Raw genomic sequence first — 23,576 nt, 5'->3', positions numbered from 1 at the left:
ATGGAGATGACTGGCGCGGGCTGGGCGCTGGCGCGGGTTGGGCGCTGGTCGAGCGCAGGCTGAGGCAGAGCACACGAGGAACAGGAGGGTGGAGGTGGGCGGAAGTGGGTGGAACCGAGCGGGCAGCCCTCCACCAGGCGGCCTGCCAGGCACCGCAGGAAGGATCGTTTGACGCCGAGCACTTCCGCATAAAGCCTTCATTAAAAGGAATTGGTTATTCAAAACAGGCTATGCGCCGGGGCCCCAGGGAAGACCCGTTCTGCTTTTCCTTTTTTTTTTTGCTGAGCGACCTCGGAAAATTGTTGCCACTTGATCTGATCAGACTCGAACGCAGGGCAGGAGACTCGAGGTCGCTTTGGCGTCATTGGCTAGCTCTCCCGAGACTCTCCCGAGCTCATTGGCTAGATCTCCAGAGACTCTCCCGAGCTCATTGGCTAGCTCTCCCGAGACTTGCTTTCTGATGCGGTCGGGAAGAGCAGGGACAACGAGGAGCTCATTCAGCTGATTGTGTAGGACCACAGAATGATGGCAGAGGAAAAAGAAACACATGCACATACACACACACACACAAAACAAAAAACATCCATTATCCAGACACAGAGGCCCCTTTTCAGTTATCAATGCAGTCTGCATCGATACTAGGCCCTGATTAATAACCGATAAGGCTCGCGCTCCGAGGGTCACTCTATAATGTTTGTCTCTTAAAGAGCCGGAGATAGGAAATGATCTCATGGAGAGGCAGCGACAGTGATCAAAGTCAGAATTAATTATGTGCGATTGCTTCTTGCCGCTTCGCTCCCAGTGAATTTTACTAATCTAATCGAGCTGGCATGCGATGATTTCTTTTCTGTCATCAGCCGCGTGTGTGTGCCGCCCATTTCGACCGAGGGGAGAGGCCGGTCGCCAGTCGCGCGACCCAGCGCCATGGCAAGTCTCGGGATGGCAAGCAAACTGGGTGCTCACTGGCGCCATCTGCTAACACACACCTGCAGACGGAACGGGCAAACAAGTGAGATGTCAAAATAAACAGCTAAATGTAAAAAAACACCAACCTTTGAAACAGTGATAAAGATGATGTCGGATATCAACACAACATTTAAAAAGAAAACTTAAGATCTGACTAGTTCCTCAGTGCAGTGGCCAGCTTTGTCTGGTAGTGTGGCTACCAGATCACAACGATGCCAGGCTAGCAGTTACTGTCCCGTGTGGTGGCATGAGAGGTGTCACCGGTGATTGTGTGCAAGATTGAAGGCCCTGCCATGCTTGGGGCCCTGTTGAGGGCCACTATATGACCAACCTGCTGTGTGAAAAGACCGGGGGGGGGGGTATGCGTGTGTTCTGAGCTGCCCCCATGCTGTGTGTTTGCACGCATGGCACACTTCATAAGGCGCTGCTCTTTGACTGGTGATGAGTTTATGCGAAAGTAATTAACAGTAATTAATCCTTAATTACCATAATTAGCCGAGTCGCAGTAAATTAAACCACATCTGGAGGCAGACAGAAGAGGCCCAGCCAGCAAAGCCGGCCATCTTTTTCCTTTCTTTTTTTTGGGGGGGGGAGGTGGGAGTTATGATGGCAGCATCTTCTGACAGCCTCTCCGTTTGACTGGATGTTCCTACCGCCTGTTTATCGCAACGGAGTCCTGGCGGAAAACGGAACACCGTCGTGCCGGGGAAACGGGGTTTACACGGGGTGGGCGGGTGATGGGCGTGGGATTCGTTTCGAACCACAGTAACCCCTCGTCTCTCGGGGGGACGTCTCCCCTACGTTTCAGCGCAAGGACACGCGCCATATGGCCGCCCGCGTGCGCAGAGACGATCGCCCGTGGTGTCTCCCTCCCCGGGATCACGTGCGCCAGTGTCCTGCGTATGACACCAGCCTCTGCACGGTAACAGACGTGCCGTGGGACAACCATCGCAATGCATCTACGGAGGTGTAAGAGCCCGCTGTATGTCTAAAAAGACATAAACAGACCTTTCCCAGACACGAAACAACAATATATATACAGCTCTAGCTAATACATTTTGGTGCCTGTGCTTCTGCTGGAAATACCGCTCGACTCCGTCTTTGTGTTACGGCCCGTTTAGAACGCGACAGATGCGAACGAGTGACAGACGTTTGGTTCGCTGGCACCTTAGTTCCGAGTGCGCTGCAAAATAAACCTGCGTTTATAGGGGGCAGTGGCGAACAAATGTATATCGGCCGGGACAAAAGAACCGCTCTTTGCTGGAAGTGTTTGATGATACTCCATGTGTGTGTCTGCATGCGCGTGTGCTGTCTAATCACTTCTTTGCTTGTAGCGTGCAGATTAAGAAGGGATTAGGCGCCTTGCTTAACCCCAAGGCCGCTGCTGTGTTCCTACCGCCCCCATGCATGGGAGAAAGAAAAAAACCTGCAGCCTTCTGCATCAATGCTACCCTTTCTTAACCCCCCCCCCCCCCCCCCCCCCAACCACCACACACACACACACACACACACACAAACGCGTGCACCGTCAACAGCGGGGGCCTATCAGATAAACGCCTCGGCTCCAAACACTCTCCCGAATAATCCGCGCGTGAAGGGGGCGTCAGAAAAGCATGACAACATGTGTCGGGAGACTGGAAGAACCGCGTTCCCGCGACTCGACAGAACTGGCAGAGGATGTGTTAAATGCAGTAGAGAGGGAGAGAGACAGAGAGAGAGAGAGAGAGAGAGAGAGAGAGAGAGAGAGAGAGAGAGAGAGAGAGAGAGAGTGAGGGATTGGTATGGGGGAAAAAATAGAAGGCAGAGGAGTAAAGGGAAGGAAAGCTCCATTAAACCTCATCCGGGGTGTGTTCTTTAACCTTGACTCAGAAGAGGTGCGATCATTGCGGTTAGCTATTCCAAACAAATGATCTGCACGTCTCAGGACAGGCCTCCCTGCAGCTTCTGTAGCTTCTGCAGGTGAGGGGCAAACGACCTCCCGGGTAAAAATGGAAGAGAGGCTGAGGGAATGTTACATGTGAACCTGCGTCGCTTGGACGAGGGCACATCATCCTCATAAGGAAACTGTTCTTCAGCTAACGCTGTCCTACAGCTAACCCCAGCCTCAGCGAAACACCAAGCTATAGAGACCACAGTGTGCAGTTCTCTGAGAGCCAACTGCTGCAAAAATTGAACAACCTTTTCTAGCTGCAATGGTGTCATACCAGAAAGGAAAGTTATGAGCTCATTCCGGTACAACCGTAAGGTCAGAGCTATTTCTCTGCCTATTCTACAAAAAGTCTCCCTTAAAAAGATGCTCGAATTTTTAAGAAATGGGAAATTAAAAAAAAAAAATCATGATGATGAGCCAATTAAAAAGCGAAATCAGGGCTGCGGCGATATCCTTGCTGCTCATGGGAGAACACTTACCCACAAAGCTTTACACAAAAATGTCAGAAACTTTTTCCCTCAGTTTATTGTTAAGCATCTGTGATTCATTGCCGATCTGTCAGTGTAAGTGGGATCCCTCTGGGACGTCCCATTTGTGAGCTGCGGTACGCAGACTGCTGTCTCTGCTCACCCTGCTCTCCGGGCAGTAACTAGGAGAAAAACAATGGCAACCATCAAACTTCATTACAACTTCCATCTAGGCTGCGGCGGCCCCCACTAGAGACCCGTGTGGATGTGGCAGGCAGCGCACCCTGGAGAGAAGCTGCCGGAACTCGGGCAGGCCGCTCCTTTCCGAGGGCCAATCAGAGGTTTTTGCTCGTTCTGGAAATAACAAGCGCTCTTCTCCGTGACGAGGCTCAAAAAGTGGCCGAAACGAGAAGAGCCCTGGGCGTGATGAGCGGACAGAGTGAAGCGGTGCCATTAAAGGTGCTCTTCCGGAGTCTGTGTGAAGTTGGCACTGTGACAGTGACTCAACGGTAAGGAGGGAATGGCAATGTTTTTTTTTCCCTAAATGACATTACGAGCAAGAGTGAGTTTTTTCGTATTCGGCTTCTTCGTCTGCCCTGCCTAGAAAACGCAGTTTTTTTTCCAGAAACACGTTTCGGCCTGAGGATTAGCACTGAGGCTAATTTTGGTAATTAGCAGTAAGTTGACTCCCCTGCGAGATGGGGGACTTCTGAGGATTGTAAAAATCCTGCCTGGCTGAGTGTGCAATGAGAAGCTGTTCTGCGCAAATTCCCAGGCCTCGAGGTTCCCGATGCTTCTATCCCTTGTCTAAAGCGTCCTATGTAGGTCACCACAACACATGCAAATGTGGGTTGGGCGGACCCCCCCTTCCACCCAGCTGTCATTCAAGAGAAGAAAACAGAGGGAGGGAGGTCATTTATATATGAACTCATTAAAGGAAGTAGCAGGGGGTCATTTCCTGTCTGGCCCTCGGGCCATATATGTGAGAAATGAGGGGCCATGCTGGTCACGCTTGACCCAAAAGCGTGGAGGCCCCGCGGGTGTCCCGAGGCGTCCTGCAAGCGTGTGAACACGTCAGCAGGGAGGGGCCAGTTAAAGCCTGGTTTTGTCTCCAAGCGGTTTTGTCACCCCATTCGAGCGCAGCGATGTGCGCAAATGTAAGGGGCAGTGTGTGTCTGTGGTCAGGAGCTGGTCGACTGCACAAATGCTGTAATCAGCCTTCATGCTCTATCTCTCTACCCTTCTCTATCCACCCCCTCTCTGTATCTTCCCCTCTCTCTGTTCCTACCTGTCTCTCTCTGTTACTGGACTGCTCCCTTCCTACCCCCTCTACCTCTCTTCCTACCCCCACTCTGTAACCCCCTCTCTCTTTCTTACTGCCCCGCCCTGCCTCCCAAGCTCTGAAACTTTACCATGTCTCCATCTTTCATCACAAAAAAAAAAAGCAAAACAAAAAACAAACCCAAAACAAAAGAAACCCAGCTATGCATGAATCAACGCAAAAGGAAGCTGAACAAATGCAAGTTTGGCGAGGCATCTGTTCGGAAGGACTGCGGAGTGACTAAATAGGCAGCTTCCTGTCGGTCAGCTCACGCACACCTGCCTCTCCAGCTGGGCTCCGGTGCTCTCCTCCCCACGCGCGCGCGCGCGTGCGCCGAGGCACACGCCTCACTCCAAATAACTCCCAGCTGCCGGCTGTATTTTTAGCCTTGGCTTTTATTTCCACACCTGCAGGGAGCGTGGTGGCGACCCGCTCGGGGCTTCTCCACCCTGTGGGTGGAGTGCGGGCAGGTACAGTAAACGGAAACACATGTTGTTTACTCTGCACCATTTTTTTTTTTTTGGTGCGCGCCCACCTCATGGGGAGGGGGGGCGCCGTAAGCGTGACTTGTGCCGAGCCCCGGTGGAAGTCGCTGGCAAGCTCAGGTCTTGGCGGGCGTGCTGCCGGCACGTTGCTTAAATATTCAAGGCGCAGTGGTGGAGAGGGTGGGGGGTGGGAGTGGGTCGCACCCGCGGGCTTAAGGTGGATGACATTCATCATGGAAGCTGTGTCAGGAGTGGCGGGAGCTCGAGCTGCCCGCCATGTGAACGGGAACCGTGCGCTTGCCCAGGAGAGAGAAAGCGAAAGAAAGTGTATGTGAGAGAGAAAGAGAGAGAGAATGTGTGTGCGTAAGAGAGAGAGAGAGCGCGAGAGAGGTTTTTAGGCGGCACGCTAACCCGCGGTCGATCAGAACGTGGTCTGGACCGCTTTCACGATAATGTATTCCGCGTCACTTTGAAACATGGTGAACCGCTTTTTAACATTTTAAAATTTGAGCTTTAAAAAAAAAAAAAAAAAAAAACAGCGCCACGGGCGAGAACGAGGAACGGAGGAACGTGCAGGGGGTCGTTTGCACTCCTCTCCCCTCTCTCCTGGGTTCAGATGGTTATGGGTACACTTGGTGGAATCCATTAAGAGATTGACCTAGTTGCATGGCTCCTCCTGAGAGCTGGAATACTTGTCTTAATGTCGGAGCAAGGCTGTAATTTCGCTCTCCAGCTGGAGGCTTGACGCAGGAACAGGCATGTGCTGAGAGGCTGCACCGTGGGGGCAATGGTTACTAAGCATGACAACTAGCTTGGCTCAGGGGTTTTTATACGACCCAGCTCTCTCTGTGCTGCTCCTTGGTACATACACACATGCATATACACAAACACATGCTTCTTCATCCACACGCTCCACACATATGCATGCCAGTGTGAACTCATCTGTGTGCATGCATGTGCGTGTGGGGATGTGGCAGAGTCTGTGTGTGCGGCGCAGGCTGCGTGTGTGTCACAACTAAGACCTGTGGGACGTGCTTGTAGGACAACACAGCTAGACTGCCTGGCAGAATAACAGCAACAGAATCGCAGCCGAGGGCCGACTCCACACAGTGGAAAACAGAATCGCAGCCGAGGGCCGACTCCACACAGTGGAAAACAGAATCGCAGCCGAGGGCTGACTCCACACAGTGGACAAGGGTTGCGGCACTGCTGCATTCTGGGAAAGAACACGCCCAGTCACACAGAGTGCTACAAATTAAACTCTGCAACGGATCTCACCGGCAAGCCCGTTTGGTTCTGCAGTACTGGAAAACTGGGCAGCGTTTTCTGATGAAAGACTACGCTGTAATTTGACTGCCTTATGAAAGACACGGGCATGTGTGATGCAGACAGGTGTTCATGGTCTCTGCCTGCACTGTGAAGGCTGTTTACAAGCAGGTACACAAAGACAACAATACTCAGTGAAAGAAAATTAACATGTCATCGGAATCGCAGTTAACTTTGCTAGATGCCAAGCTGAACTGCTACGAATTGATTAATAAATTAACAATATGTAGGAGTGAGGACTTGGAGCTGCTAGAAAAATGTGTGTGAACCTTTTGGAATTAACTGGATTTCTGAATGAATGGCACCTAAAATATGATGATAAATTATATAATTTCCAAATTCACCTAGCACCAGATTTAACGGGATGTTAACAGCAAATTGCACCACAGTAACATGTTCCCTCATTCATGCTGCGACCCATGTTGTCCTCATTTGCATATTACGTTGACTATTCATAATACAACGCCTCTCTGCAAAGATTGCCACCTGAACTTGTCTTACGGTAAATGTCTCGGTAAGAAGCCTTTGTGCATTTGATGATCTTAAAAGGCCCATTTTTATGTCTGTTTGTATGACACAAAATTTGTACCTGCAAAAATGCAAGTACACGAGGAAGATGACTTGAGCAGCATCTCAGAATGCTGCAAATTTTTGACATAAGAAATGCAAAATTTAGGTGTCAGGGAGGAAAACTCTATACACAGATATAGACTGAGGTAAGATACAGTTTTGCTGCTCTGCCATGATTTAGAAGAACCGAAGACATGAATTCAGCAGAACTATGCAGTTCCCTTCTTGGTAAAAGTTACAGAAATGTTATATTTTTATGTAACTGGAAGGTTTCAGCATACCACTGGTCTCACAACTGGAGTTAGTCAGTCATCTGTCTCTTGGCATGGGTCTTTAATATCTATGGACTCATTTACATATTAGTTTTGAATTTAGGTGAATTTAGCATAGCGGTTAGTTGACACTGGTGTGCTAATTATTGCCATTATAACTTCATGAATAGGAATTAAATACCGTGTCACACATTTTGCATTCCATAGTGCAGCAACCATCAAGTTTATGAATCTGGCCCATATTTTTTGTAAAAACCAACATTTTTAAGAAACTCATGTTTTACAGTGCCATCTCTTGATTTTTATGGCTTCCCCCTCTGGTGTTGTGGTTCCCATGGCACTAGCACCATGTGGCTTTATTTTTGTTTTTGATCTGCTTAGTCTCCACCCTATCTCGTGATTTGCATTTCCCCACCCTTCATTGTTTCTCAGTCTGCCTTGAATTCCTCCAATTATGCTGTTTTTACAGTATATACCCTTGTCTTCTTGTCTTCATGGTCCAGCATTGTTTCTTTCATTTTCTTGCTGTTCTCTGTGGTTTTGTTTCTTTGTCAAAAAGCTTAACAGCTTTGGAATTACTTTCAATAAAACATGCTCATCAACATGGTTGCATCCTGCCTCTCCACCCTCATGCTTAAAGACTGAACAAATGGTTCAAACAATTAAGGCAACTGATAGAAATGTATGCAAACCCTTGTATTTTGTTGTAGTTCATAGGTATTTTTTACCATATTCCTAAACCAGCCCCTCACCATTATACTGCCTCCATCACGCTTCATAGTTGCACTGGCGGTTTAATGTTTGCTGGCATTCCATACAGTCATTCCAAATATTCCATACAGTTATTCCAAATATAATGCTGTGTACCTTCACCTAAAAGCTCACCTTTTGCCTCATTTGTCCACAGAAGAGCACTCTCATAGTGATGTGAAGCACATAGTAGTGATGTGAAGAACCTTTAGTAATCTTGAGGTGGAGGTGGATCTTTTTTTGAGGGTTTTTTTCTTTTTTTTTTGAGAGAGAGGTTTGCTTCCATTCGGTACCATTCAGCTTCTACCTTCTTATTACAGCAGGCTTATGAACCTGGATGCTATCATACCTGCAAAACCTTACCTGACATTCTTGGGATATTCATTACATGTCTGAGGACTCAACTGCATGCTCATGCAGTGATCTTTATAGGACACCCACTCCTGGGCACTGCAGCAGTGCATTTCCTGCGTTTGCTGCTTTGGCCTACCTGCCTGTGGACCCAGGTTTTTAGACATTATATGAAACTCCTTCCGGATTTCTTAGCTCTAAAGGCTTTCTCTCCAATATCCTCTCTCAGCCCATATTGCATCGTGTTGCACATAGTACAGCAGTGTTGTGATAAGGAGCAGGTAGCCAAACTTGTGTTGGTCTTTTATATGGCCAAGCAGATCAAACTCACCTTAACTGATTATTCTCTCTTAGAAAGGTTATTGTACTGCAGGGCCACATACTTCTTCTATGAATGACCTTGACTGTTTTTATTAAAGCCACATTTTATTAAAGATATCTTTATTAAAGATATGGCAATGTAAAATGTTGAGTGAGTTGTCTGTTGAATTACATTTTTTGTTACGGCTTAGAACAACTTCACATTTTCGGAGCCATTTGCGCCGTAGTACCGGTAATACTAAAGGGTTCACAAACTTTTCCTTGCAACCGTTCATTCAAACTACAGCAGGTGTGTGTTTCCTCTCGTTTTATTCCCTTTCCTTTCTAGCATCCTCTTCCCTCCCTCTCCCTCTCGACAGAGCAACCAGCAGGTCTTTATCGGAGGGGTTTGAGGGGGATGTGTGTTCCAGTCAGATTAGCCCTTGCTCTCTGCCAAGGTTATAAACAGACTGTTATCAGCTTCCCAAACAGAGTAATCCGCACTGTATCAGTACCCAAACATACGGGGACACACAAAGACAGGTCCTGATGGACACCTCATTTTAATTGCATTGAAAGCAGGCTTAGAACACTAAAACCCCCCTCCCCCCAGCAATGAAAAGATTGGGGTGGATATTTTTTCCCAGCGTCCCCGAGATGTTCGTTTTGGTTCTGTCTTTTATACCGCGTGTCTGGGATGTTCATACATGGTGCACGGAGAAGCGAAGCTTTTGTCTCGCCTTTGGAGGTCATTATTCATTTTTAGTGTTTCATCTTCGCTGCCTTTATTGAGTTTAATTGATCTTCGCAACACATTGAAATGGGTTCTATAGCTCTCACCTCAGAGGAAACAGCACGATCCAAAGCAGTCCCCTGTGTTATCCAATTTTCGATTACATTCATTATTAAAAACAAATCTTTTGAAAGCTAAGTATAATACTGAAGCTGCCATCAAGATGGCAGGTTTGAGAGGGTTATTCCATGAGTATAACAGCGTGTGTGAGAGGAACCTAAAACAAGACACTTTTTTCTAAAGAAATACAGAAGAAAAAAAGCATAGACATTAAAACAGATCCTGTACTGAACACCCAAGCTGGCCTATAGCTCATAATAGCTTTCGCAACCATTATGGAGGATGGGCAGATTGAGCAGTAATGGCCTCGGTAGCCATGGAAACATTATCGCCATAATAAAATGCTACATGACATAGAGAGTAAGGCGGATCGATAAAAATAAACAGCACTAGACAAGTCTGGCCATGAAACCCGGGCATTTGGACTCCAAATTTATGAATGAATTAGCTGACGAGGAAAGTGAACAGGACTCAGAGACAAGGTGCGATGCTAATGTCTGGTTTGCCTCTTGCCTGCGAAACCCATGTTCCAGAAAAAGTGATAAATTCCTCAATTTTTATATACTGCCTACAGATTTAAAAGTCTTGTTCAATAAAGTTTAAAATGTCACAGAGGGGCAATAAGGGGGCTCGTATAAAAGTCCCGGCCGTGGAAAGCTATGCAAAAATGGCAGTGACTCCCTTTCTCCCATGCAATAAAGTTTTATATGTTTGAATAGGCCATAAAAAAAGGGGTTTTGCAGGTGGTCAATGCAGGATTAATTGGCTGGTTTTATTAATATTTTCCAGCAGGTTCTAGTTCTTTCGGGCTTTATTTTTTTGGGGTGGTGGTGGTGGTTACATCAATTTGTCACATGACATTGGGAAGCAACTAAACTCAGTATGTTTGGGGGTTACATTCAAGCTGCTGTAACCATGGTAAGCACTACAAGACAGAGCACTCTGACAAAACAGAGGAAGGAGACACAGATACAGTCTATAAACCTGGAAATGAACTGGAGTAAAAAAACAAACAAACTCAAGGTTTGCGGAATAACAATAACAGAGGTACGAGTCCTAGACTGTTAATGATGTATACCATCACAGCCCTAGTGTTTAATGGGTCTGCTGTTTGGCCCATGGGACTTAATCATAAATCACACTTAATATGTTAGATTCAATTGCAGAGGTACGACCTACAGCATGCAGATACAGAGGTTCAACTTACACCATGCAGGTACAGATGTGCAACCTACACCATGCAATACATCAAACCAAATACTTCCACAGCGTCTAACATCTCAGCCTTGGGGGAAACCCTTAAACTGCATATGGTAGTGTTTACCTGCTCCCAACTCACCTAAACCAAACTCTCTGGGTAGGAACTCTCCAGGAGAACAATAAACTGTTCAGTGAGAGGTACCTTCGGGACCATGACCACCACCACCTTCTGCAGACAGAGAGGAGCTGCACACAGTCTGAAATAGAGGTCTGATTGGAGGCTGCTGGAGTTGCCCACTGTAGTGTAGGTCCCGTCGGGTGTGTGTTGTTAGACTATGGGTATCCCCGGCCTCATCAGATCAGCAGTTGCTGCTGGGAGGGCCAGCACAGCACCCGCTGCACTGCACCGCACTGCCTGCCAGGCACCCGCTAATGTGCTTCTGCTCCGGCTGGCTGGCGCTCGAGCAACGCAAGTGTCGCCATGGCGTCACCCACACATGAAGAGGGAAGGATGACAAAAGAGAGTCTAGAAGCGCCACTGAGGGGTTAACACACATGCAAGCATACACACACACACACACACACATATATACACATGCATGCAGGCACACTAACACACACACACACACACACACACACACACACACACACACACACACACACACACACACACACACACACACAAGCATTTGGTTCCGGCGGGCTGCGTTAAGTCATTACCTCTCGCCACATTGCCCTGTCATCTCATATGCTGGATGGCCTCCCATCTCCCATGAGCACAATGCTCAAGAGCGACACAATACCCAACGACCCCCACTCCACGCGCACACATACACACCTTCACACAAGCCTGCACGCACGCACACACACACACACACACACACACACACACACAAAACCCAGAAAATCACACACACGCAAAGCTTTACTCACACGCAAGCACACACACACACACACACACACACACACACACAAAACCCAGAAAATCACACACACGCAAAGCTTTACTCACACGCAAGCACACACACACACACACACACACACACACACACACAAAACCCAGAAAATCACACACACACAAAGCTTTACTCACACGCAAGCACACACACACACACGCATGCACACTTATGCACACACACACACTGCTACTTCTCTCTCGAGTACCCCCCCAGGTCTATATATCACATTTAACACTCTGACAGTAACAGTCTATAATGTTTCAATTCTACAAAATCACTCTGCCAACTCCGGGATAGCTGAGCAGAGACTCGGGAAAATAAATAACCAACCTCGGCCAGACACAGTCCATTTCAGAGAGGAGGGGGAAGAACTACAGAGGCAAGAGGGAAACAGAAAATGCTTTGCATGCTGCATTCACTCTTTGCGCTATGAGTGATTGAGGCGGGCAGGCGAAATAAAACGGGGGTAATTAATATATCGCGCGGTTTGTTTCGGTTGGACCTGGTGCCCACGGAAAGCCCAGTGGGTTAAATGCAGGAGGATAAGAGCATGTGAACTTGTCGTTAACCCGCTGCTGGGATGATGGCACATGTGAGCTCCTGAACTGGTGGCGTGGAAGTAAACAGACTCTAAAAATGCAACGCCTTGAAGATCAACCCAGAACAAACTCTTCGAAGTTGCTCTTCCTGTACTATCACGTTGTCCTGACTAAATAAAAATGATTTAGATTCCAAACACTTATATCTGTGTTTGTTCATATATAAAGTAACTAATAGATCTATTTATAGGCCTATGTTGCCTGTGTTTCCTTACAATCAGTCCATGAACTATTAATATTCTTTGACACCAGAAAAAGATTCTTTTTACAGTGCAAAAATGATTCACCTCACATAAATTCAGTCATTTCAGTGGTGCAGGAGTTTCCGGCGTGTTTTGAGACCGAGAACAAACGTTTGTATTGCTTTACATGAGTATTAGCGCGGGCACACTGTCAACTGCGATTGCTGTTAGGGGCCATTAATTTAAACCCTCCAGTTTGTCATCATCCTTCATCGCTCACGCACCACTGAGTCAACGACGACAATGGGGCGATTTTTCAGCCTAATAGCAAATGCGCTCTGCTATTAAGCTAAAAAGGCTTATGCCTTTGAATAAGCCACTCCAAAATGTGACTTATGTTTCAAAAATGAATTTAAATAATTAATTAAGCCTTAAACCCAACTTCAGGAACAAAGCAAAGGGGTGGAGGCTGTGAGCTTATAGCAAAGATACGTTTATTGTCTGATCTCGTTTGAGAGCCATTGGGCGTGTTTAGTGAAATGATGTTAATGTCACAGTTGATCATAGCAATGGCAATTTCTCCTGCCAAACCCTCGAGTTACTTTAGGCTGGAATGGGTTGTCTGGCTGAGCACAGATGTACTGGTTTCCTGGTTTTATTTGCTGACCCTTGACCCAAGGTCCCGGCCTGCACTCTGAGGAATGCTCATATCGCCATTACTGGCCATGCACTCTTGACTGTCGTTATGATCGGTTGCTCCACAGACAGCTTTTCAAGCGCAGTAATCTATAAACAAAGTTTAAATGAAAAGCTCTAGGGGGCGTTACTCTAGGGGATGAGTCCAACATCAACCAATAAACTAGCTGGATGACATCTAGTATTAGGGTGGTAAACAGGCCGCTTTATTTTGCGCTGTGTTTACTGTCTTTGAATTAGATCAGACGTCACCCATCATCTTTCTGGCGACCCTGGCCGTCACTAGCTCCAGCTGCAGCGGGATTGCTCGGCCTCTGGTCTCGTCGCTCTTGGCCCACTGGACACGGTCCTCTGATGACCCACCCACGTCCCCGAGAGGACACGCCCCACTTAAATGTGGGAGCTCATATCCATTACTGGTGTATGCATATGGAACCATTCGGCTCTGGTGAGTCGGGGGCGTGGTGAGCCCCTTCATCGAATCACTTGGCTCTGGCGAGGAGGGTGTGGCGAGCCCCCTCGTCGAATCATTCGTCTCCGCCAAAAAGGGGCGTGGTGAGCCTCCAGTCTTCAGAACGCAAGGTTTATTTGTTTATGTACCTTCGTTTCCTCACCACCGAGCACCGTGTCTGTGGGTGCTGCCTGCTCTAATATACATGAGCTGTCTCCATTCCATTCCTTCGCTAGTCCGCCCTGTCTTTATTATTTAATTAAGTCGCAGGGTCGTTACATTAATAATTGAGTGTGAGGGGAGCCTGGTGCTGCCTGCAGCAACACTGGATGGGCCTTTTTCTTGGTGTGGAGTGTATTAAAAATGTGTGTATTTACGTCCCCCGGGGAGTCTGTCCTAGCTGCATAAAATTGAATTGGTTATATCTAATATATCCACCCCCCGAAGTGGGGAGCAGTGAGAGGCGGGCGAGAGGGAGGGGTGGAAGGAGGAGGAAGGTGCTAGGAACTTGCCACCGGAGAGCAGAAAGCGCGGTTTGGTGTTCGGGTTTGACAGGACGTGCGAGGGCTTGACATTAATGTTGCTGAATCAAATCGATGGACGTGCAAATTCAGAGTGGATACTGGCCTTAAGGCGGGGAGAGAGGGATGGGGGGGGAGCAGGAGAGAGAGAGAAAGAATGAGGAAAGAAAGGGTAACGGAGAGAAAGAGGGCGGGACAGAAAGACAGAGAAAGAGAGGGGGAGAAAGGAGAGAGGTTAAAAGAGGTAAAGAGAGAGATAAAAGAAACATAAAGGACTGAGTGCAGCCTTTGCAGGTCTCTTTGTTCTGCTGGGTTTGTGGAGGATTTGTGGGAAATGCTGAGACAGAGAGGTGGATGGTGTCCTAAAAAGGATTAGCTCCCCAACAAAGCTTAGCGGGGCTAAACACATTAAAGATCCTGCAATGAGCTTGTGTTCAAGGACACAGTATCGACATGGAAATGAATCCGCACGCAAACGACAGGCGAACCCTAAGGGGAGGATCATTTCCCGAGGTTGGCCTGGTAAAGTCCCGCCCCCTCCCTCCAGGGGAGGGTCTTTTCGTTTATATGCGCTTGCCTCCGTGTACGTTTAAACAGTCGCAGCCTTGGGAGTTTGGACGGCAGTGCATAAAGGGCGGGGCCTGAGCCATCGATCCGCTTGCATCGGCATGAAGGTCGCGTCCTGGAGTGCTGAACAGGGTCGGGGCGGGCCCACACAGACCGCTGCAGCTTCCCGTCCGCTAGGATAATTAGGCAGATTCTCATTAGGGGGTGAAGTGAAAGGTTGAAAAGGGGGCAGGCCGATGAGCTCGCTCTGGTGGGTGGGTGGGTGGGGGGGCAGTGTTTGTGCTGGACGCTGTTCAACACAGCCCTCCCCCCCAACACACACACATACACACACACCCCACACCCCTCCTATCCTCCAGGCCTGAGATATCTCGCCCATCAAATCCCCGCACAGTGCCTGAAGATGGCAGGTCTCCGGGCGGAATGGTGCAGGGCGGAATGGTGCAGATAAGGCGGCATTGTGGGAATAATGGTGGAATAATGTGCGCAGAAGGCATGAGCAGCGCAAGCTCCGGCACTGTGGATAAAAAAACAACGCAGGCGGCGTAATGAATTCTGAAGATCTGGATCAATAATATCAGCACCCTGGCGCAACTGTATACATACACAAAGGAGAAGAAGGGGAGGAGAGACAATGAGAGAGAGGGGGGGTAAGGGGGTAGACAGACTCAGTGGGTCTGCATATAGTAAGCCAAGCAGATAAAGCTGAAGAAATGCTGCCAGGTTTCCAATAAAGGGGAGATGATGTGTGCGGAGTGGGCTTCATAGCGCCTCCAACTGGAGAAAACTGAAAATGCCACTTCTGAGGGAAACCTAACGAACTAGGCAATAGTGGTGTAGGGACAGGACGTTACGCGGGGCATACGCATCTCAGAGCTGAGGAGAAGTGCTGGGGAGGCTGTAGAAATGGCTTTGAAGGATGCGCGTGAGCGCAGACGCACACACAGACGCACACACAGACGCACACACAGACGCACACACAGCTGATGGAGTGAGCTGGTGTGGGGGTGGGGCTTTCTTATCTGCAGTGCCGAGATCACACAGGCAGAGGCCGAACAAATGCACTGATGATCCCAACACACACATACACGCGCACGTAGAGCCTGCCTCCATGACGACAGCCATCGCATGCTGCTCTCTCGGGGAGGGGTCTTTAGTGTCAGAGGGAAAGGCAGAGCGTGTGTGTGCAAAGTGCGTGCATGTTCAGCTGCGCTGCAGACTAACGATGTCCTCACGTGGAGCCCACATACATGCCGACATCAGATCACGCTCGGCAACAGCACTACCGATTCGGCGGAGAGACGCGCCGCACGGGGGCCTCTGTGGCTTCCGCCGACAATATGCCTCATTATTACCTCATTAGACTGCAATGGCTATGTTATAATGATCTTTCAGAAGCGTTATGGAGCACTACTTGTTGAAAACCCCCTTCGGTGAAGCCCCTGCCTCGGACCCTGCTCCCAGCAGCCCGCTGCCGGAAACGTGGAAAAGAGGGGGTGGAGCCTTCACTGGTGACTGGGTGGCAGTTTTAGAGTGGGCGGGTCCATGCAGAGGAGCCCTGACAGCAGCTCTCCTGCTGGAGCAGTTCCACCCTTGAACGGCGCAGCGGCCTTAATGGCGGCCCATAAACATAACCGCATACGCGACCGTTGTTCCATGCCTGAGGGGAGCTTGAACGGGAGCAGGAGTCGAAGGCTGGGTGAGCAGGAAGGGAGAGGAGGGAAAAGGCAGGAAAGCGCGCAAAAGCGAGAGAGAGGGAGAAACACCGAACAGGGCGAACGCCACTAGAAACCAGAAAGCCGAGGAGTCCAGTGTCATTCTCGGATCAGACAGTGTCATTCTCCTACATGCGGCAGGGCCACTCTGCGAAGCTCAAACCCCACTCTGCCGGCTTGAGGTGGGAGCAGAGGAGAAGGGAGAGTAGAGAACACGCGTGAGACCGAGGGAGATGCAGGGAGGTTAAAAAGAAAACGCGCAACCAGACCAGGGTTAAGGAGGAAAGGAGACAGAGTGTGTGGGCAAGAAAAACTCAAATGTGAGAGGCAAGAGAGAGGGAAGAGAGACAGGCAGGGAGATAGTGAGCGGGAAAAGGAAAGAAGCAGAGCGAGGAAGTGATAAAAAAAGAGACGGAGAGAGAGAGAGAGAGAGAGAGAGAGAGAGAGAGAGAGAGAGAGAGAGAGAGAGAGAGAGAGAGAGACCTGGGCCTCTGTTTGCGGTGGCTTGGGTGGTGCGCCAGGAACACACTTCATTCTGAACCCAACCTGCCAAGCCAAATGAAATTCCCATTATTTCTAATTAATCCCTAATTAAAATATATTACTCCACAGATTCTGCAAATCTCTCTTAATATGCAAATGTGGCCCATTGAAAGATATTTACATATCATTAATTAAGGTGGTGCATTCTTTCACACTAACGAGCTGAGGTCTGCGCTTGCCAAAGAAAACCCCAGTCTGCACAGAGAGTAAGAGAGAGAGGGAGAGACGGAGAGAGATGGAGAGAAAGTGACAGAGAGAATGAGAAATACGGTTTTAAACAGGCAACATGGCAGCTACGCCAGCTGAATGCCACCAAAAAGCTGCAAAATTTTCAAGCCGCTTTTTCAAATAAACCAAAATCTTTGCAGTCATAAATAATATTTATATTTACGAAACTTAGTTAGTGTTTCATTCAGACACTTATTTTACAAATTCAAACTTTATGATGTCTTAATGTGACAACCTTCATTTAAGAGATCATTTTTTCCTCATAATGAATTCCAAAGGGGAGGGCAGGCTAACCTGAGGCTAAACCTGGCTGACTGTAAACTCCATTTTCCACTTTAAGTAGAGCTACAGGCCCCAAACATGGTATGTTAGCATTTGGACCCTCTATGTTGAAAATAAATCAGATTTGTCTGAACGAAGTCAGCAAAGACACACACACACACACACACACACACACACACACGTGTGCATGCGCGCACACAGACATCACACCTTACATTTTGTAAGGGGATGGGGAACTCGGTGCAGGGGCAACTAGGCAGAATTCATTAGGTGGATAACCGCAGGGTCCACTCCTACACCCAACACATCCAGTAATGACTTCTGAGGTTTGGGGGGCACCAGGAATGCAGCGCACTAGAGCTCAAAACCGAGAAGAGAAGAGAGAAATGGGGGGAGATGAGAAAAGAGAGAGAAGGTGGGAGGGAGAAGGAGACACGATATAGGGAAGCAGCGGAAACACCGCAAGGCACTGGAGGTTCAACGCCGGCCCATTTCAGGCTGTTGGTTTAATCGCCTGCCGACAGTGGAAAAGGGAGCTCTGCTTTCAAGCCAATTAGCTCGTCTTTGCTAGACGGTGATGTGTGATGCTACGGCGACCCCTGTCACCTGCCCCTTTAACGAGGTGGGCAGACTGTCAGGGAGTGATTAAGTGGCTAATTGCTGAGGCGGTCAGAGTGTACAGAGCGCAACAGCATTGGCCACAGTGTCTGTGTGAGACCTGCATGAGACCTTACAGTAACAAAATTCCTGTGTGGGTCAGAGCTACCGATATCTCCACGGCTACGCTCATTGTCTAAAGTCACGCACAGCCGAACGCACAGCCGACCAAACTCAGACACTTGAGCAGACACTTGAAGCTAGGTATGATGGCAAACACTATTTAATCCACATGGTACTACCATTTGTGGAAGGATATTTAAGGCTGCTCCATTATTGTTTAATATATGAAAAAGGCTTTAAAGAAATTTATCAACAGAGATGAAACGGAGCGTTAATGTAAAAAATTGTTTTTGCTCTTGCTGTGTTTTTCTCTTGAAGTGGACCCTGAAGTTTTTCGTAAAAAAAAAAAAAAAAGTTCTTCAAGTTTAAAAAAAACCAAAAAAACTAAAATTTAAAAAAAATGTACAAACTTTCTGAGAAACTGGAGGAGTCAGAAAAAGATGATTTTTTCCTCATATGTTGGTGCGGACGTGTCAGTCAGGGCGGTGGTAACGGGGGGCGTTCAGAGGCACTGAGAGAGCCGTCCCTTCCTGGACTGAGCTGCCGTGAATCATGCTGTTTAACGGCAGCCCCGACTGTCTCATAAATTCCACCTCGGTTTGATGGCGGGAGCACTCTTAAAGGCATACTTCATTAATGTTAATGGGCTTTTTTACATGAAGGCCAATTGTGGTTAGGGCAACATGGCCAGCTTCCCAGGCTTGTTATGCCTGTTATCCCCCCACCCCCACCCCCACATGCTAAGATGGATGCTTCTCGATGCCTGATGGGTTTTAAGAGCTGTCAGTCAGCAGCTCACCCAATAGGCCTGCGGTTTAGAGGCTAAGTGGGTTGGACAATGGTGTGATTGACAGCTGGTGAAAGAGGACGATAATGTGGTTTCTGCTCTATATTCAGTGGATTAAAATGACGACAAAAAAAAAATGGACAAATGGTGGCAAAATGAAGTCAAATCTCACAGGAACGTGAAAGAAAGTAATAAAATACTTTACCCTTACATACTATAGCAAAGCCTGTTCTACAAAGGTCGGTTTTTAGCTCCATAACAACAAAAGCTGAACTGTATTGCAACAAGGCTTCAGTGTTTATAACAAATCATGACATGCCATTACAGTTGTAATGAGCTGTTTTTAACCGACAAAATACACAGAATCACAAAATAGTTCATTTGGATGGCATGTTAAAAACAGCTTTTACACTTCGTTGTCTTCACTCTGGTATGTTTACAGGACCACAGGCATCAAGTAATATATTGTTAATCCATTTTCAAACTGTAAACACTGTAATTAGAACCGTTCCTCATGCCGCCAATTACCTTCATAAATAGACATTTTCCTCCAACAGCTACTAGTAGGAGTACCATGCGATAATAAACATATGAACATGCCAACACACACTGTGTCAGACCGGGAGCACTCACACAAATATTCTCCTCTCCCTCCAGCAGCTCATCCTCATAAATCTCACACACACACACACCCACACACACACACACACACACACACACACACCCCAAATATATAAACACAATACACTCAACAGACAGTTGGAAAGTCGAAAGAAAAATGATAAATTGGTAGGTAACAACCTCTGCTTCTCCTTTTATGCTGACGCATAAATATAACAAAAATATGGAACATAGCGGGAGGTTCACACTGATATTAATTTTCTTCCTGATTTCTGCTCCTGGTCTATACATCTCCCTAGTGGTATAACAGAAGAATCTTGGATGTGTATGCCTGAGGATCTGTGTGTGTAGTGGTGTGGGGGGGGGGGGGGTTGGAGACTGGGAGATATCAGTGAAGACAGTAAGTAGTGCGGCCCTGTCAGCGCGGTACACCGCACATTCGAAACGGTCCATTTAACGGGCGCGTGCTCCCATCCGCCACGGTCATTTGCATACTTCAGCAGGGCCCTGATGGATGAAGATGGATGGGGCTGAATCAGGCTCGCCGAAACAACTCTTATATCAAGGTTAAACTATCCTCGCAGCTCTTAACCTGCACGCCTTTATCTCGCCACTGCCTCACACCCTATCAACTCATCAATAGCTCCTTATCGGGGGGGGGGTGTTTGGTGTCGGCAATGACGCCCGCCACGGAGCCGAGGGAAAGGAGCGTGCGCGGCTGAGGCGGGCCATCTGGCGTGCCGTTAGGTGACGGCACCGATGCCACTGCAGCACTGACCCGAGATGCCCGCCTGACCTAAACGCGCATGGTTAGAGCTGAAGGTCCCCCTTAATAGGGAACATGTTTAAATCTTTATGTCCAATAAACGGATTTCATGATCTGGACAGTGATTTTCAGGTAGCGCTTTAACAGAGGCCCGCGTTCTTTGTAATCTCCCCAATTTTAGTGCCAGTCTTTCTTTGTACTGGTTGTCTGTGCCGAGTATCAAAGACAAAGGTAAAGGTATATCAAAGGTTTTTTTTGCAGAAAGACAGGCTGCAACTAGAGACTGAACTGGAATCTGGACGCAGTCAGAACTTCAGGCAGCAAAGGCACCAATGGAAATAATGACGTTTTTAATTTGGTCCGATTTTTGCAATCTCTCTACACACTCTACAATTATCAGTATTCCTCCAGGAGCCCTTCAATTTGCTGAACAGGATAATATCAGGGTCTTTTACTCAAACTTAGCTGGAAAGACATGCCGATCACACCTCGAATGTAGTTTTGGCAGCAAATTTAAAGCATTTGCTTTATCCGCTCAGATAAAAACAGCAACGCCTGGACAGACAGTGTACGCACGTCCCCGAAAGGGACATGCTGGGGCTGAGCTCTCAGACCTCCCGCGCTGACGTGGCGGCGGACCACCGCCCGAGAAGCCCGCAGCGACTGCGGTGAAGTGGCAGGAGGTCGCGGTAAACACGGCAGCACGCGCCTTCACAAGGCTCTGCTTCTTTTTTTTTCTGGCGGGCGGCTTGATGTAATATATCACTAAAACAATCCCCTTCCTCCCCAGTCTCACACACACACATGCACGAATGCTCGAGCACACACACACACAAACACACACAAACACACACACGCACACAAACACAGCTGATAGAAGCGAGTCCGACTCCAACCTCCCCCCTGCCAAACGGAAGGCCCAGACACCAGGCAGGCCAAATGCGGTTATGTAGGACACAGCAGAACAACGCTGATTATGCAGAAGGCAAGAAAAAAAAAGAAGAACAACAACAAAAATGGGAAAATGGCACTCATTAATAGAATAGCAATTGGAGTTAACTGTCCATAACTAACAATGCCAAAGGCAAGCTGGCAAACAGACAGGGACAGAAGGAGGAACACCAGAGGACAGACAGCCCAGTGTGTGCGCGTGCGCCTTGCCTGAGCGGAGGCGTACTACATGAGCAAACATGCGATTAGCTAAAGGTTGCGCGTCTGTCTTGCAGCCGGCGGCTTTCGAGGTCAGCTCCGCCAAACGGTGCTTTTTTGTTGGGGGTTTTTCTTTTTTTTTTTTGTAAGTCGCAAACTGCCGCCTGCGGAGACAGACAAAATTACAGCGCAGAATATTACCTGTATTGCCTTGTGGAAACTACGCGTTGTAATGACTGACGTATCAGAATGAATGCGATTTTGGTTGGTTCTGTGCAATAAATAAAGCAAAACAACAATAAACAGATAGGCCATGTAATATCCTATCTATGCAATATGCATAAAAATCAATGAATTCTTTGGGAAATGAGCTCCCTTCGCCTCTGCTGGCTGCTCGTCTGGCTCCAGTGAGATCACGGTGAGCAGCTCGCCACACGAAGCCTCGCCTTCACTGTTTCCCCTCGATTAAGCTTCCCGCATCGCCTGTGGGGGATGGGGGGTGGGAGAGTTACGGCAGGCCTGTGGCTGCGTCCGCCGCTGCCAGGCGCCGGCGTGCTCGTCGACCTCACTGCCCCTCACCCCTCTGGGCTAAGAGCTACCTGCCCTCTTGCTGGCCAAGCTGACGGGGCGTGGTCTGGGCCCCCCTCTTCCTCCTCCTCCTCCTCCTCTCCTCCTCAACCTGTCCCGTCTCGCTCCGCCCCGATTATAGCTCTCCACTCTGATCGCTGTGGCAATGCATGCGTGCATGTCACGCATGCGAGGCGGTGCTCGAGGCTGCTTAAAAGTGTGGAGGATGACGCAAGGGTTTACGCTTGCAAAAGATGCTGTGGGAATAAATAGTATTCAAATGATATTCACATCCAGGAGTGCTGAAATGTTGATAAGGGTTGTCAAACAGCAAATCAGAGTTTTGCTTTTATGTTTTTTATGCAAAGCACTGCCAAGAAGGCTTTAGAGAGGTGGTTTAATTCAGCATTCCCCTCTTTCCCTTCCTCTTTCCTTGCTATCTTTCACACAGTCCCAAACAAAAACACACAAACGCTCATGTGTGTAGCTTAGGAAGGCTTTTGTTTCCCACGCTGATGCTGGTCTCATTACCATACATTTGAATATTCTATGATGGGGGTGGGAACTCCACAGTGCCATGTTTCCTTCATGTAGCAACCCCCCCCCCCTCCCCCACCAGCGAAGCAGCTTCCCCCCTACTGACCGCCGGCTTGGAGTGGTATGATACAGGCCTCTTCACGCCAGCATCATTCCATTCATCTGCATTAGGAACATGTTCTACCTGCTAATGCACTAAGGCTATGGACCAAATCCTCAAACACTGCTCCGCCTACCATTTGGAGAAAGGCATAAAAGACTATGGATTACCTGGCTCAGTGCTACCTGGCCAAGGCATGGGGAACATCTGATCATGCTAAAATATCCAACCTCTTCCCCTGCCACTGGCACACACCCACACACAGCAATACACATTTAATACTGGATTTAATATATTATCATGACACCATTATTCTGAGATATTATAATGGTCTGTATTACATGCAACATGTTAGTCACACACTTTTTGTCTGAGAGGGGACAAACTCCTGTGAATGTTTGTGTGTGTGTGTGTGTGTGTGTGTGTGTGTGTGTGTGTGTGTGTGTGTCTCTGTTCACGCACCAGGTGAGAGGCAGAACAAATGTTTCTCAGTGCTGATTCCATCGGACGAGCGAGCGTCGACTGACAGTGCTCCTAAACCGCTGCGATAGACGGCCATTAATCTTGGCCTGCTTTAAGTAGCGCACATTAATTTGTGTCATTTTTTTTTTTTACTACGTCAGGCTGGGAGGCCGCCACGTGCCCGCGCAGAGAGCGGCAAGAGACGCGAGAGCGGCGGCTCTTTCTCAATCGCCGCCGCTGCTGCTGCTGTCGTTGAAATCAAAACAGCGGGGGTGCATGGAGTGAGGCCGATCTCAGCCCTGAATTACGCTAAATGAACTCCGGGGGTGTTGG

The 23,576-nt window shown here is 48.3% G+C and overlaps 1 protein-coding gene across 10 annotated transcripts in view; it reads right to left on the bottom strand.

The window, feature by feature from the left end:
- pbx1a (pre-B-cell leukemia homeobox 1a) overlaps window positions 1-23,576 on the bottom strand; it is a 50,219-nt gene that overhangs the window by 17,309 nt on the left and 9,334 nt on the right. The window lies entirely within an intron of this gene.

Source organism: Electrophorus electricus, chromosome 11 (assembly GCF_041902795.1).
Source record: "Electrophorus electricus isolate QZ-2024a chromosome 11, ASM4190279v1, whole genome shotgun sequence".
Taxonomy (NCBI): Eukaryota; Metazoa; Chordata; class Actinopteri; order Gymnotiformes; family Gymnotidae; genus Electrophorus; species Electrophorus electricus.
Note: the sequence above shows the minus strand (reverse complement) of the source record. Positions and strands in the feature narration are given on the sequence as shown.